General features: G+C 40.6%; 1 protein-coding gene across 23 annotated transcripts in view; it reads right to left on the bottom strand.

The window, feature by feature from the left end:
• Positions 1-17,849, bottom strand: part of KCNAB1 (potassium voltage-gated channel subfamily A regulatory beta subunit 1) — a 532,662-nt gene that overhangs the window by 336,527 nt on the left and 178,286 nt on the right. The gene's annotated exons all lie outside the window — the stretch shown is intronic.

Here is a 17,849-nt window from a genome sequence, read left to right as displayed (position 1 = left end):
GGAGAGACTAGAGACCATGCATTGTATCTATATGTCATTGTCTCTGATCACTGTGACATCTGAGAGTAACAGCTCCTACTTCACCTCCACTTTCCCAACCTTACACGTTTGCCTCTTCGCTCAAGCTAATCACACAGGAAAAGGGGATCCGGAAAAGGTAATTCCAAGTCTTAAATAGGAGCAGTAATGCCAACATGACAAAATACAGTCAAGCTCTGAGATTTCCTTAAAAAGGGCTCAGATAGCTCAACCCTCAGCAAAGCTCAAAGTCAACAAGCCCCACCCCTATGCTCAGAGCTTTCAATCACAATTTTAGTTTCTCACTTCCCTGGTGGCTCAGATGGTAAAGAATCTGCCTACAATGTGGGATACCTGGGTTTGACCTCTAGATTGGGAATATTCCCTGGAGAAGTGAATGGCAACCCACTACAGTATTCTTTTCTGGAGAATTCCATGGACAGAGAAGTCTGGTGGGCTACAGTCCATAGGGTTCCAAAGACTCGGACATGACTGAGCAGCTAAAAATTTAGCTTCTCTTTTATATATTAAGCAAACAATCTAAGATTATCAAACAACTGGGAAATGACAAAATGATCTCTGTTCATTTCCAAGGCAAGGCATTCATTATCACAGTAATCCAAGTCTATGTCCCAACCAGTAATGCTGAAGAAGTTGAAGTTGAATGGTTCCATGAAGACCTACAAGACCTTCTAGAACTAGCAGCAAAAAAAGATGTCCTTTTCATCATACGGGACTGGAATGCAAAGTAAGAAGTCAAGAGATACCTAGAGTAACAGGCAAATTTGGCCTTGGAGTACAAAATGAAGCAGGGTAAAGACTAACAGAGTTTTGTGAAGAGAAGGCACTGGTCAAAGCAAACACCCTCTTTCAACAACACAAGAGAAGACTCTACACATGAACATCACCAGATGCTCAATACCAAAATTAGATTGATTATATTCTTTGCAGCCAAAGATGGAGAAGCTCTATAGAGTCAGCAACAACAAGACTGGGAGCTGACTGTGGCCCAGATCATGAACTCCTTATTGCAAAATTCAGACTTAAATTGAAGAAAGGAAGGAAAACCACTAGATCATTCAGGTATGACCTAAATCAAATCCCTTATGATTGATTATATAGTATAAGTGACAAATAGATTCAAGGGATTAGATCTGATAGACAGAATGCCTGAAGAACTATGGACAGAGGCTCATGACATTGTACAGGAGGCGGTGATCAAGACCATTCCCAAGAAAAAGAAATACAAGAGGAAAAATGGCTGTCTGAGGATGCCTTACAAATAGCTGAGAAAAGAAGAGAAGTGAAAGGCAAAGGAGAAAAGGAAAGATATACCCATTTGAATATAAAGTTCCAAAGAATAGCAAGGAGAGATAAGAAAGTCTTCCTCAGTGATCAATGCAAAGAAATGGAGGAAAACAATAGGATGGGAAAGACTAGAGATCTCTTCAAGAAAATTAGAGATACCAAGGGAACATTTCATGCAAAGATGGGCTCAATAAAGGACAGAAATGGTATGGACCTAACAGAAGCAGAAGATATTAAGAAGAGGTAGGAGAATCCCAGGGACGGGGGAGCCTGGTGGGCTGCCGTCTATGGGGTCGCACAGAGTCGGACACGACTGAAGAGACTTAGCAGCAGCAGCAGCAGCAGCAACAAGAGTACATAGTAGAACTATACAAAAAAGATCTTCATGACCTAGATAACCACGATGGTGTGATCATCCACCTAGAGCCAGACATCCTGGAATGAGAAGTCAAGTGGCCTTTAGGAAGCAATACTATGAACAAAGCTAGTGGAGGCGATGGAATTCCAGTTGAGCTATTTCAAATCCTAAAAGATGATGACGTGAAAGTGCTGCATTCAATATGCCAGCAAATTTGGAAAACTCAGCAGTGGCCACAGGACTGGAAAAGGTCAGTTTTCGTTCCAGTTCCAAAGAAAGGCAATGCCAAAGAATATTCAAACTAACCGCACAATTGCACTTATCTCACATTAGCAAAGTAATGCTCAAAATTCTCCAAGCCAGGCTTCAACAGTACGTGAACCGTGAACTTCCAGAAGTTCAAGCTGGATTTAGTAAAGGCCAAGGAACCAGAGATCAAATTGCCAATATCCGATGGATCACAGAAGAAGCAAGAGAGTTCCAGAAAAACATCTACTTCTGCTTTATTGACAATGCTAAAGCCTGCCACAACAAACTGGAAAATTCTTCAAGAGATAGGAATACCAGACCACCTTAACTGCCTCCTGAGAAACCTGTATGCAGGTCAAGAAGCAACAGTTAGAACTGGACATGGAACAACAGACTGGTTCCATATTGAGAAAGGAGTACATCGAGGCTGTATATTGTCACCCTTCTTATTTAACTTATATGCAGAGTACATCAAGAGAAATGCCAGGCTGAATGAAGCACAAGCTGGAATCAAGATTGCCGGGAGAAATATCAATAACCTCAGATATGCAGATGATATCACCCTTATGGCAGAAAGCGAAGAAGAACTAAAGAGCCTCTTGATACAAGTGAAAGAGGAGAGTGAAAAAGTTGGCTTAAAACTCAACATTCAAAAAGCGAAGATCATGGCATTTGGTCCCATCACTTAACGGAAGATAAATGGGGAAACAATGGAAACAGTAACAGACTTTATTTTCTTGAGCTCCAAAATCACTGCAGATGGTGACTGCAGCCATGAAATTAGAAGACACTTGCTCCTTGGAAGAAAAGCTGTGACCAACCTAGACAGCATATTAAGAAACAGACTTTACTTTGCCAATAAAGGTCCGTCTAATCAAAGCTATGGTTTTTCCAGTAGTCATGTACGTATGTGAGAATTGGACTATAAAGCAAGCTGAGCGTTGAAGAGTTGATACTTTTGAACTCTGGTATTGGAGAAGACTCTTGATAGTCCCTTGGACTGCAAGGAGATACAATCAGTCAATCCTCAAGGAAATCAGTCCTGAGTATTCACTGGAAGGACTGATGCTAAAGCTTAAACTCCAATACCTTGGCCACCTGATTCAAAGAACTGATTCATTGGAAAAGACGCTGATGCTGGGAAAGATTGAATGCAGGAGGAGAAGGGGACGACAGAGCATGCGATGGCTGGATGGCATCACCAACTCGATGGCCATGAGTTTGAGCAAGATCCAGGAGCTGGTGATGAATAGGGAATCCTGGTGTACTGCAGTACATTGGGTCGCAAAGAGTTGGACACGACTGAGCGACTGAACTGAACTGAATGTGCTCTACCAAGAAGTAAACCAAGAAAGGGAAATACACTTGGGCCAGCAAAAAGAAGGAATCAAATTGGCACCACTATCAAGTCACATAATTATCATTTGTTTTTAGTGGTTGGAATAATTAAGAACTAGTCTCTTGGCAAGTTTGATGATTATAATACAATATTGTTGTCTATACTCACTAAAAAGAATAAAGAAGGAAATAGTGCTATCATGAACCTCTGATAGATGTCTTTGGTATACATATGCAGGCCCACAGAAATGGCCAAACTATTGATGCATGCATGCATGCTAAGTTGCTTCAGTCGTGTCCGACTCTGTGTGACCCTATAGACAGCAGCCCACCAGGCTCCCCTGTCCACAGGATTCTCTAGGCAAGAATACTGGAGTGGGTTGCCATTTCCTTCTCCACAAACTATTGATAGTGGCATGCAAAATAGATAAAGCTAATCCATGATGATAAAAGCCTAATTAGTAATTGCCTGTCTAGATGTGTGGGTAATGACTAAGAGGGAGCAGAAAATGAGATTCTGGGGCATTGGTGACCTTTTCTATCTTGACTGGGTGGTAGTTACATGGTATGTAAAGATTTGTCATCTGGAACTTAAAATGTGTGCACTTTACAATTGTCAAAGTAAAATAAAAATATCTAAAAATGAATTTAAGAAAGAAAGAAAGAAAGAAAGGAGTCTAGGTCAGAAGGCAAACTCCATTCATGGGATGAGCATACAGAAAACACCAGGATGTCAACTGTGCAAAAGACTCTAGGAGCATGCAATCCATTGGGGACATTTGAAGCCACCAGGAGTGTCTCGAAAAAAACTGGAGTTGACAGATTATTTGATGTGATTAACTTTGTAAAATCTCATGTTGAGAAACTGTTGGAAATCATGGTGAAAATTTGCAATAGGTATCGAGAAAATTAAGCAAATTTTGAAGAGCAATCTTAATTTCAGGGTAAAAGGATAAAGATATAATCACAGTAGACTACATGGTTGGTGTTCTTAGCCAACTTTAACTACCAGCATTTGCACTCAGCAGACTGGAAGTGTTGAGGAACTAACAATCCTTGGGAACAGCCCTCCACAGACTTCTGACAGGAGTTACTTTATCAAAACCCCAGCTTCCTCACCCTCCAGGTGGGATGCCATGAGTAGTGTGTTCCACACCATTTCCCAGAATGTCCCTCACTGGGACTGAAGTTCCTATTACCCACAGTGGTGACCACTTGACAACGCACACGTTATGACTGTCTCTGCTTCCTCTGATCACTTCCCTGCTTCCTTGCTGGTGCTTCCTGCGCCTCCCAAATCATCTGAATCCTTGCCCCCAGGGTCTGCTCTGGGAAACCCAAGATACTACAGATTTCAGGGAATAAAACTTGCAGGTATACTAATGCTAACACAATATATATTTAACCAAAATTTATAGTATAATTATATGAGGAGAATAGGGGAGAAGAAGAGGGCATGGTAATATAAGAGAGTTAAGTCCTCATCTAACGTATTAGAAGCTCAATAGATTGTTTCTAATTGATGAATCAAAAGAGAGCAATATTTCCATATTGTTTAAGAGCATGGAAATCTATAAATGCCAGAAGGAACAACTTAAAGAGTCACAAGTGGGTGTTTCTTGGAAGAGGGAGTCAGGAGAATAGAGAGGGTGAGACAAGAAATTGCCATATTTTGATACATTAACCCTTTATTATCATTTGACTTTTAATAGTACTATTATTTTAATAGCATTACTACTAGCATGTACTATTTTGATATCATTTAGTTGTGAGAAAAAAAAAAGAAGGGATGGGAGGGAAAAAAAGAGAGAAGAGAAAAGAAGTTCAAAAAGGAGAAGGATAAAGGAGGCTAGCTTTCTTAGAAACATCAAAGTGTTTTATGACTGAAGCTGCCTTTCCCCAGCTGGACAGTTACTCCTTAACCCCAGGGCTTGTGTTAAATCCAAAGTTAGGCAAATGTATTTTAGAGAACCGTGAAGTCATAAAACATGTCTATTGCAGGAAATATTTTAGACAAATACATCTGCTATTACTCACTGAAGTTACAGATGACCCCATTAATGTATGTGTGTTTCTCATTCTCTTCTCCGCACAACATGCTTTTGTCTGTGGCTCCTAGAGCCTAAAAAGTATCTCTGGCTCACGAAGCTTTGTTTTTTCCCCAACCCTTCAAAGGCATTTTTATTCCCTTTCTAAATAAATACCCAAAATGAGGGGACAGACCTAAGCCCTTGTTGGTTTGAAGGGCAGAGGATACACAGATGATCGAGGGGGAGGCTGAATAAATGAGCAAATGAAAAAACAAGATACTTACTGATCATGATATATGCTATAAACGAAAATATAAAAGAAAATAACAGAAGGATGTGATTGAGAATAAGTGCACGAAAGACTCACTTAGACCAAGTGCTGAGCAAGGTTTCTTTGAGAATGGTGAATGCCTAAAGAAGAACATTCCAAAGGTCCACCAGAGAGCCAGGGTTAGAACAGGCCTTTCAACAAGTATAAGGTCTCCACCACCTCAGAGGAGTGGTGGTTAGGGATGGAAACCTAGGTGAGTGGAGTGGAAAGCAGCTTGGGATGAAAGAGGACAGAGACAAGGTTAACCCACTTTACAATTTCACTAAGGGCTGATTGCTAAGCAGCTCCTGATCATAACAGCAACAAGATGCATTTCCTTAATAGTCACTTAGAAGTATAAACTACTACCTTTAAGTTGATCTTTTCATTTTTATATTACACGTGAAAGGAAAGGCAATAAAAAGAAGTCTTTTCCCAACAACCACAAAATACCCAGGAAAGAAGGAGAATGGCCACCTGTTAGTGTATAAATCCCTTAGGTATTTCACATGCAATCCAGTGTGTACCTTGACTGCTAGAGAAACTGAATAATAGATAAAATCTTCCAAGTTAATTACACTTCTCACACAAAAATTCAATACGTGCTTCTCAATTATTTTATCTCTGAAATGGGAGTAATGACCCTGTTCTTCCCCCTCCAACAAAGTATTAAAATTAAGGGACCTATAATTAAATTTTATATCTGCTTCAAGTCAAGGTCTTATGTGATGTGAAAGGAAAGTATTACTGTAAGCATTTTTCACAGTAACTTCATTGTCAGCTAGCTAGTTTATAGCCTGGGCATTCATGCATAATTTTATATCTCAACATATTGTTCATTTTTCATAATTTTAAATCACAGACAAGGAGGTGCCAGTGAGCTGAAGCGAAGACACAAAAAGCAATACTATTTGGAAAAATTACCCATGTTTTTCTGGAGTCAACTACTGGAAACTGATGCATAACCATAAATTTTCAGTCTAAACAATTAATCTGAAAGAGACTAAACTATAACTAAAAATGAGGTTATAAATCTAAATTTCTAAGGTAATTTTAGAGGCATTTGAATTGTACGAAACCCTCAATCAGGGTCTGAGACAAACATTTCTAAGTTTTGCTATTTGCCATTTGTTAGGGCCCAAGAAAATTCCGTGGATAGAGGAGCCAGGTGGGCTACAGTCCATGGGGTTGCAAAGAGTCAACCACAACTGAGCAACTGAGCATGCATGTGTGGCACACACACACACACACACACACACACACACACACACACACACACACACACACACACACACACACACACACACACACACACACACACACACACACACCAGCAGTGATTCTAAGATCCCTCTGGGTCTATTACAAGTGATAGATTTTCCTCGGTCACACACACACACACACACACACACACACACACACACACACACACACACACACACACACACACACCAGCAGTGATTCTAAGATCCCTCTGGGTCTATTACAAGTGATAGATTTTCCTCGGTCACACACACACACACACACACACACACACACACACACACACACACACACACACACACACACACACACACACACACACACACACACACCAGCAGTGATTCTAAGATCCCTCTGGGTCTATTACAAGTGATAGATTTTCCTCGGTCAGTTATTTCCTCACTCACTCTACAAATACCTATTAAACCCCAATTCCGGATTTGCACCAGAAAATTGGGATATGGTGAAACAGGACAGAATGATGGTACTCACACTGTAGTGAGGAAGACAGGAAACAAGTATAAACTATGGAGACGGTGACATAGGAGGTAATGTGATGGAATGACTGGAAAATGGGATGCAGCCTTAGACAGGGTAGTCAGAAGGGCCTCTCAGAAGTGACATTTGATCTGAGGCACTGAATGATGAGAAGAAAACTTACAAAAGGGTAGGTGAAGTATTGCAGGCAGAGCTAGGTACAAGAAATCCCAGTCTCTAAAATCATTGTTTTTACATGTTCCATAACAATACGTAGTTTGTGGTGTGTGTGTGTGTTTGTCTATGTATTAAATGTCTGAAAGGCTTTTCTTCAAAATATTAATAGTTGTTTTTTGGGGTATAGAACTTTTACTCTTTTCTTCACATTTCTTGTAATTTCTAATTATCTACAATTCATATTAATTACTTATGTAATAAAAAGAAACTATTTTGGAAAGGTTCATTTTTATTCTTAAAAACAATAAAATGTAAATCAGAGACAAAATGACCATTTTATCAATTTAATAAACCTTACTTAGACTTTTTAAATTCAAAATCTGGGATAATTCTGGCCACAATGAATTGAACTTTGCTTTGCTATCATACATGAGAATAAATTACTGGAAATAATCCAAAGACAGTGATTAGTCCAATGTAGAGCTAAAACTAATAACCTGTTTCAAGCTGCTCTTTTCTAGGCTATTCTTTCAAACACCATTTGTTGTTGTTGCTGTGCTTAGTCGCTCAGTCGTGTCCGACTCTTTGAGACCCCATGGACTCACCAGGTTCTTCTGTCCATGGAATACTTTGTCTCTCCAGGCAAGAATACTGGAGTGGGTTGCCATGCCCTCCCTCCAGGGGATCATCCCAGCCCAGGGATTCAACCCAGGTCTCCTACTTTGCAGGCTGATTCTTTACCGTCTGAACCACCAGGGAAGCCCAGGGAAGCTCTTTTCTAGGCTATCCATTCAAACATCATTTGTAGTGACAACAAATGGTTGTCTACATGCCTTCCTTACAAAAAGCCCAGCCCAGCCTCTGGGCCAGGTTATCACTTACACTTAAGAACAATGCCACTGCAGTTCCTAAAGAATGTTCCTTTAGCTCAACTTTTTACTAGGTCCTGATTCCATCTTTGCCCCAGTTAGGGAATGGCCAGTTTTGCTGTGCTTAGTAAATTTATCATGTTGAGAACAGCTAAGATGTCATTATATATCTTATTATAGAAGCTAGAATCCTACAATCACAGACACATAACTCTGGGAAATAAACAATTCCAGTTTCAGTGACCAGATACAGTAGTGACAGGGCTCTGGAGTGGCCACATAGGGGGGCAGGTGGTAGCAGCAGTGAGGTAGCAGCAGCATCCTTGAACAAACAAGGACGCTGGGAGCTGAGGTAAGATCATCAGTTCAGTTCAGTCACTCAGTCATGTCCGACTCTTTGGGACCCCATGAGTGACAGCACGCCAGGCCTCCCTGTCCATCACCAACTCCCGGAGTCTACCCAAACCCATGTCCATCGAGTCGGTGATGCCATCCAGCCATCTCATCCTCTGTCGTCCCCTTCTCCTCCTGTCCCCAATCCTTCCCAGCATTAGGGTCTTTTCCAGTGAGTCAATACTTGGCATGAGGTGGCCAAAGTATTGGAGTTTCAGCTTCAACATCAGTCCTTCCAATGAACACCCAGGACTGATCTCCTTTAGGATGGACTGGTTGGATCTTCTTGCAGTCCAAGGAACTCTCAAGAGTCTTCTCCAACACCACAGTTCAAAAGCATCAATTCTTCGGCGCTCAGCTTTCTTCACTATCCAACTCTCACATCCATACATGACTACTGGAAAAACCATAGCCTTGACTAGACGACCTTTGTTGGCAGAGTAATGTCTCTGCTTTTCAATATGCTATCTAGGTTGTTCATAACCTTCCTTCCAAGGAGTAAGCATCTTTTAATTTCATGGCTGCAATCGCAATCAGCAGTGATTTTGGAGCCCCCCAAAATAAAGTCTGAAGATCATAGGAAGTCTTAAATCACTTCCATGGACAAGCATCTTAGTTAGGTAAGAGGCAGCACAAAGCGTCAGGTGTGATGTGATCAGGAAATGTATCATTTGCAGGCTCATTTGCATTTTGATCAACCTGGCAGTTCCCAGAACACCTCGAAAGGGCTGTTATGGTCCCTCCACACACTGGAAGCCTGGAAGGTTGCACCATGGGCACAGACTGGTGATCCCCAAACCTGCCTCAGACTTGTAGTAATCTGAGGTGTTTCTGCAAAGTTGGAATTTCTGGACTCAACTCCCAGAGACCACAATTTAGCAGGTCTGGGTTGGAGTTTCCAAATCTGTGTTCTTCCAAATCTCCTGCAGGTGACACAACTGGGTTTGGGAGACTGAGCTTTAAGCACAAAGCTGGCAGGCCCTCAGTTAGCAATGTAAGTTTGAGATGCATCTTGAGGTAAAACTTGGCAGGAGTGGAACAGCAGCCAGTGCCCTAAGCTGCTGCTCTCTTACTGTGTAAGAAAGTTTTCTAGCACAAAGGATCTTTTTCATATGAACTGGAAAAGGGCTTGGCATAAAGAACACTTGACATTTCCAGCCTGGATAATCATCAGAATCACTTGAGAAGTGCTGTTGATTTTGTTACTGGTATTGTTCTGAAATGGGTATTATTGTATTAACACAGTCTCAGGCCCTGCCCCATAGTCTGATGCAGTGTGTCTGTGATGAAGTTCACAAATCTGCACTGTAACCATCCTGAGAGAGTGGCTTAGGAACCAATGCTCTAGACTAGTAGTCCTGAAACTTTAGCATGTCTACCTCATTGGCCCTAATTAAATAAGCAATGCTAAAGATTTTGGCCCCACCTCCAAAGATTCTGATTCAGTAGATAGGATCCAGAAATTTCTATTTTTGACAAACAATTGTTTTGCAGAGAATCCAAATACCACCTTTTTGGAAACCCTGATTCTGAACAACTACCCTTCCAAACTCCTCTGCCTCACCCAACCAGGCTAACAGTGATCTGTACTTTGCAGAACTTTGTCATTCAAAAGCAGAGAAGTAAAAGACTTCACATTATTCACATTATTCTTTAGACACCTACACACAGTAGATATCTCATTGCTTTCCACAGGCTCCAGGCAGGCTTGTCATACACAACAAACACAGGGGCCAGCTTTATGGGCCACCAGCCACAAGGATTGGCCTATACTGGGTAAGGCTGCTGTCCAGGGCAGTTGCCTGTGGAGTGAGCTGAAAGGGAAAGAGCAGTTAATAAATGGAAAGGAAGGCCGAAGCAAGGCCACCTTCTCAGGTAGCACTTATTAGAGCAACACGAGACAATAGAAAGGATATGAAGATTAAACTGAGGATTTGCAAACAGGACAAGGCAGGACACAAAATATAAGATGGGATAAAGCGCTCTAGTTGTGAACTGGATGTGCACATAGCAAGCCTGCGAGGCATTCAGTGCGCTGATGTGAGGGCTAAGTGACATGCCAGCAGAGCAGCCTGAGTAAAAGAAGGTGTGTGCAAACATGAACTCGAGCAGAGACGCCACTGGGGTCTATGAGTTCAGCAGCTGCGCTTTCCCAGCAAATGGGACTTTCAAGAGTCCTGACTTGAATCCTGCACCCATGGCTACTGGGTCAGAACGAAGCCCTTGGTCAGCAAGCCCAGTTATCTGAGGACAGACATATCAGAACATAAGCTGGGAGTTCCGACTCTTTGCTGACATGGTAAGATTCACATGAAGAAAAAGATCAGAGACAGTAATAGCTTTGAGAAGCTATTTTCCATTATATTTTAGCCAACAACTCTGGTACATACTGGCGGCTCCTAAGAGTTTGGATATCATGAGTCTTCTTTCTGGGAGAAACACTGACTCTGTTTAAATCTAACTCCTCCTTCTCCACACTTACACCCAGTTTAGCTAAATGTGACTAAAACAAAACCCACAGCCATATTGACTAGTCCTGCTATAACTTCATGACTCAGACCTGAAGGGGCCTTTTGTGTGCCCAGAGACAATGCTCTGCCTCCCTAGTCCTTTCACTCTTCCCACCTGGTCATCCCTCTTCAAACCTTCAAGACACCCCCAACCCATCCCCACTCTCAGCCACAGACTTCACTTCTATTTCACTGAAAAACAGAAGGTGTAAAATACTCCCATCACCAGTCTCCTTATTCCCTGCATAGGTGTCTCTTCCTTGTTACCGTAGATAAACTGTTCTCTCCTAATTAACCATTCCCCACCCCCATCCAACTTATATTCTGCACCCCATCTCCTTGGGTTCTGATGGAAATCACTCCATCAGTCATCCCTTCTTTCTCCTACAGGGTCAACTTTCCCTTCTCTACTGGCTCTTTCCCATAAGTAGACACGCATATTTTGCCAGACCCAAGCATGCTCTCCTCATCTGACTTCGAGAGCACCTTGTACTCCTGGTTTTCCTCTTGCCTCACTAGCTGTTCTCTCTTACTCATCTTTGCTGCTTCTTATCCTCTTCCAATCTCAGGCCCCATGCTTGGAATAATTCCCTTCTCTGTCCACATTATCAGTCTCAGAATTATCAATATCCTCTATGAGTTGACACCTCCCTAATTTCTATCTCTAGGCCAGTTTTCTCCCCTAAACTCCAGAATTAATACCCAACAGCACACTTGACATCTCTGTGTGGACGTCTAATGGTCATTTCTGATATTACAAGTCCAAACTGAACTCTTTCTCTTTCCCTCAGCTTCACTTCCCCCACAGTCTTCCTTTTTCAGGAAGACACGTGTCCCTTCTAGCATCTCAGACTTGAAACCCTAGAGTCATCCTCAAGGCCTCTCCTTTGTTCATTCCTCACATCCATTCAATCACAAATCCTCCCAACTCTCTTTCTTCAAAAGAGATCCAGAGTCTGGCCACCCCTCGCCACCTCTACTGTGCTTCACCAGCCTAAACCACCTCGTTCTTCACCTGAATTAAGAAGGAGCCTCCCAACTGTGGTCCCTACGTTTGTCATTACCAATCCTGAGTTTATTCTCAGCCCTGTATCCTAAGACAATCCTCAACATATGCCTTCCCATCCCACATGAGAGAAAGCAAAAGTCCTTATGATGGCCTGCAAGGTTCTACACAACTTCGCCTCTATCGCTCCTCGGTTGCTTCTTACTACCCACCTCCTTCCAGCCTCACCTGCCTCCTTCTGGTCCTTCTGTTTACCAGTCACACCCCTGCTTAGGGCTCTGGACTCGCTATTCTGTCTGCTCACATCTCTGTGCGGCTCCCTCCTTGTCTCCTTTATTCCAGTGGCATCTTCTCAAACAGACTTTCCCTGACAGCCCCATTTACAACTGCAGCCCCTTCATCTTCTATATCCTCCCCCTTGTTTCATTATCCTCCTTAGCGCTTATCACTATCTAATACGTTCTATGTTTAAATTAATGTACTGTTTTCTGTACTCTTTGCCACTCATGTAAGTTCCACGGGGCAAAAATATTTATGTGTTTTGTTCACTCCTGTCCATGCTCTAAATTGTGCCTAAAACAGTGCTTGACAGGTTTAGTGCAGAACTATTATTTTCTGAAATGAATACAGCAGTTGAACATTGAGATTTCAGGCTCTTAAAGAGATGGCCCTCCAAGGTGTAATAATTCATGAGACTTATGTAATAGCTCAAGGAAGGAAGGTCAGAAAGGAAATAAGCCAGAAAAAAAGGAAAAAATCAAATGAAAACTTTTTCTCTGCAGTCTTTATGTTTTTCTGAAAATCAAATACTTTTATAGTGTGATTTTATTTTTAGAATAGTGAGTAAAGATATTTCAATATTTATGTATTACTACCTGTCCTTCATTCTCCCCAAATGGTCTATAAAACTTTGGAAATCGCTAGAGTTTATTTTAAAATTCACAGCTCTTGATTAAAATTCTTGTACACTTGGGAAAAACGTTACAGTCTCACTTTGAAATAAAAAATCAACCTTGCATTTCTGACTCCTGGGACATTCACAAAGGCAGAAAAAATCATTCTATGCCTCCTTCCCATGTGGGTTTGTTTGTTGTTCGTTTATACAATGTCTTGGCCATGACCTTGCTCTCTTAGCCAAGCTTGAGGTATAAGAGTAGTGTGGGCACTGTTAAGAAATGTGTTTATTCTTACAGACTAAGAAACAAAGAACTCATTGGCCTCCTTACACAAAAGCATCTGGATAAGAGAGGAAGGAAGAGCCAGTCTGAAGTATAACTTCCTCGGACTTTGAGATCCAAAACAGAAGTGCCAATAAGTATTTCTATGTTGAAAGGTAAAATAATATTTACCAGAATTCAGAATAGTTTTATCTGTTTTTAGGTTTGTTTGCATATGTTCCCCACCCATGTAAATCAAATCTACGTTTCCATTTAACCACTAGGATGGGGATGGGCGGTGGCAGTGAGAGTTTGAATGAAAGGAGAGTCTAGGAAACAAGTTATCTATCTAGTTGCATAGTTACAGGTAACTCTTATTTACTATTCACTTTTAAGTAAGATTACTGATAGGTTTCTACATGCTATAATCTAGAATTTATAACAAACTATAAACTATAAATCATTTCCTTTCTTCCTTACCTTCTTTATTTTTATATTGGTAGTATTACTAAATAGTGATGATCTAATATTGGGATATCTAGCACTTTCTTCCTCTCCTTTTTTCCCCCCTTCTTCAGCAAGTGGCTTTTCATTCACACATTCATCTTCCATCCTAGGGACAAGTTCTTCTCTAACAGTTAATAGCTGGGCGGGAGAAGGGGGGGGAACCATTTTCCTCAGTAAGGAATACATCATTTGTAGGTATGAGCATTTTAGTCATAAGTTTCCCAGACTTCAGGCTTCCCAGATTTACTCCTGATGTCCTTAGAACAGAATTTTTAATATGTAATTTCTTTATAAGTATGTAATTCTATAAAACTGTCAATGAAAACACAATAAACAGTGCCTCAAGTGATTTGCTGAACTGAACGTAAAAGAGTTTATGAAGACTGTCATGGTAATAAGACAAACTGGTATAGAAAATAGTTTTGAGTGATGAAGGGAAGTGTGGTGGTTGTTGTTTTTAAGGTGCTGGTCTGTAAAACTGTCTCCATATCACTATCTGTGTCCATAAAATAAGTCAATTAAGGGATTGCATAATTATTACCAAATTACCTACTTTGAATGTCAAATGAATACAGCAACTTCAGTTCATTTTTTAACAATGTTGGTAATTTGTTGGACTAAATTAACAAGTTTTTTTGCTTTTAAATAAATAAACAAATAAAGTCAAGTCAAATGATATTAAAAATTGCTGTGAGAATGAGAAAAGCATATTTAAGAATTTTAAGACTCATATAGGTGATTCTTAAGTTAGAAAAAAATGCCTTTAGATTTTGTGACTTGCTAGATTCATTCCTAGATTAAAACCCATACCTTACTGTAATGCACAGCATTACCTGAGGGGAAAACAACAAAAAGGAACATCTACTTAGAGCAGCATTTGGGAATATGTCAACACCACATTTAGCACTTTTACCCTTCTGACACTTAAGTACCTACAAGCTACCATCATGAAAACAAACAGCCCAGAGATAAAACCATATAAAAATTGCTTTCTCACTGTACAGTAATCTTTGGAGCCCAGGTCTACAAAAACCTCTGAGCAGCACTGAAATTACTATTTGCCTCTAATATGAAGTGCCTTTATCTCCCAGTTTTCTCCATCTTGGTAGATAACACCTTCATGCATTCAGTTGTTCAAGCAGCAATTGTAGCACTCGCCCATGTTACTCCCTCTCCCTCATTCTCACCATCAGCAAGTCCTTTGTTTGTACACACTGAACATGCTTTAGAGCCATGCATTTCTTTCTGTCTCTCCTGCCCCTACCTGCCCCTTTCTGTCTCTCAGGCCCCATCTTTGTCTCTTTTAGTACAGACTGCAGCAATCTTGCTTGTTCTTCTCCAATCCATTCTCCAACAAATCAGAGAAATAATATTTTAAAACATAAGTCAGCTCATGTCACATCCATGCCTTGAAGGCTTCACATAGGAGCATACAGAGATAAAGACGGGGGCTTAAACATACATATTGACTTTTATTCCCTTCTGAAACCTCACTAAATCTATAGCAAAGTGATTTTTCAAAAAGACATAAACCTACAAGGATAGGGAAAGGAGAAAAGGAAATCACAGTAATAAAATTTTGGAGGCTGGAAGCAATGGAAAGTGTAAGAACTGATTGCAGTTCTAAGAAAGATGCCTCCTGAGTTGGCTCTATGTGGGCCAAGAAACACCTTCTTTACACTGCAGAATTCCAAATGGTTCCTAAAATGGTGACCCCAGGCACCTCAGGGAGTGGGATGAATGGAGGCATAAAACAGGGAACATAATTCAAAACTGTGTAAAAAGTCTCTCCCAGACTCTGCAACTGGGCGGCGGTTGTCTCTCCTGCCTGATCCTAGCAGGAGACCAGAAGTTTATCTCCAGAAAAGATGAAATACGGGACTCTTGGACAGGGAGCATCATGCTCCCTTGAGGGCAATGAAGGGAGTGAGAAGGCCTGCGTAATTTATGCTTAGACATCCTAGACTTCTTTCCCCTACCCTCACTCTCCACAAATTGACTGGAAAAACTTACTGGGAAACTGTAAAAAAAAAAAAACTTGCTGGAAAACTGTAAAAAAAAAAAAAAAAAACTTACCGGAAAACTGAATCTGGAAAAACTTCAACCAAAATGATGAACATCCAGGATTCTCCTACAAAAAAATCTCAGCCAGATCACCTCTGGAGTGATCTGCTTGGAGTTAATAAGCCCCACCCACATGTTCACATAATCAGCTTTTAGGCCATCACTCTTCAGTGTGAGCAGACAACACAAGCTTACCATCTACTTAGTGAAAGACTCTAATAAGGCAGACAGAGACAAATTTTTAAAGTAGGGTTGCAGGGAGACTATTTGTGAGAAACAGAGAACTATGTAGAGAGAAAAAGAAAACTTACAAAAAAAAACCCAAACACTAACAGCTCTAGAGATTTAAGAAAAAATGACGAGAAAGAAGGATGGGATTTTTTTTTTTTAAGGACACTCAAAGAACAAAAAATGGGCTCTGAAAATGAAAAACAGGATAGGAGAAAAGCAAAATTGAATAGAAAATCTTGAAGATAAAATTGAGGGTATCTTCTAGAAAGATAAAAACACAAATGGATGCTAAATAGGAAAAAAATAAAATAAAAACATTAGACAAACAGTCCCAGGAGGCCTCACATTTCAATTACAGTACTTCTAAACAGAAAAGAAAAGGGAAAACTAACAGGAGGAAATCAATGAAATAACCAAGAAAATTTTCCAGAAAAAAAAGATATGAGTGCTCAGATTCAAAGGTCCCACAAAGTGACTGGCATCATGTACAAAAACAGACTCATACCATGGTACGTTTGATATGAAATTTCAGGCCAAAGAGTAGGTCTTAAAGGCTTCCAGAGAGGAAAAAAAAAAGTGACCACAGTAGATCTGGACAGCTCAACAGCAGCACCAGAAGGTAGAGACAAAGACTGGAAGGAGGCAATGCCTTCAAAATTCTTGGTGATGATTTCTGAGCTAGAAAGCCTTACAACCAAATTACCAAACAAGGGTAAAGACAGAATAAAGATATATTTGGACAGGTGAAGTTTCAATAAGTCTACCTCCAATGAACCTTTTCCCAAGTAGCTATTAGAAGCATGTCCCAGTAAAATGAGGGATAAGACCAACAAAAAGGAAAGATGTTCAATTGATGAAACCATTTCAACTGAGGAGTGAGGGAGCGAGGTGAAGGATGAGAGTTGGCCACAGGCACAGAGGCCAACCCCAGACGGCACAGCTTGGCAGAATCTAGGAAAGCCTTCTCCAAGAATATGAAACTGATGGCATGCCTGATGTGAATGGCTATTATGAGAGGATATATCAACAACTGGAGGATAAACAACAACAATTTGAGATTAAATAAGGGATACTAACATGGGAAATAGTTCAAAAACAAGATAACTGTTATTTCAAGGAAAAGCAAAAAGTTGTGCATAAAAAAATGTCATCCCATGTGATTATAAGTAATCACAGTTTAGCTATGAATAGTGTACGTGGGGTAATAATAATATGAATATTGAATATTACTCTAGTCAAACTGAAGATAAGTCTGTATCAGGAAAATTGGAAAGGTACACCTATGTCCAGGGCAAGAGGAGGAAAGAAAGCTAAAATACCTCAAACCATAAACACAAGGAGGTGCCAACATATCTATCTAAGAGGAAAAAAAGTTTTTCCCCAAGGGAAGGGGTAACATAGGACAGAGAGAGGTGGAGACTGCTGTTTTTCCCAGCAGACCCACAGAACTAGTTGAATCTCTAAAGTATGCGCACACAGTTTTAACCAGTCTTTTTGTTAAAGCCAATAAATCTTTTTTTTCCTGAAATATATATCCTGAAGATTGCCCAATTATGAAATTCTCACAAACAAACATATACTGTG

The sequence above is a fragment of the Giraffa tippelskirchi genome, chromosome 2 (genome assembly GCF_054371585.1).
Source record: "Giraffa tippelskirchi isolate mGirTip1 chromosome 2, T2T-mGirTip1v1.2.pri, whole genome shotgun sequence".
NCBI classification, from domain to species: Eukaryota; Metazoa; Chordata; class Mammalia; order Artiodactyla; family Giraffidae; genus Giraffa; species Giraffa tippelskirchi.
Note: the sequence above shows the minus strand (reverse complement) of the source record. Positions and strands in the feature narration are given on the sequence as shown.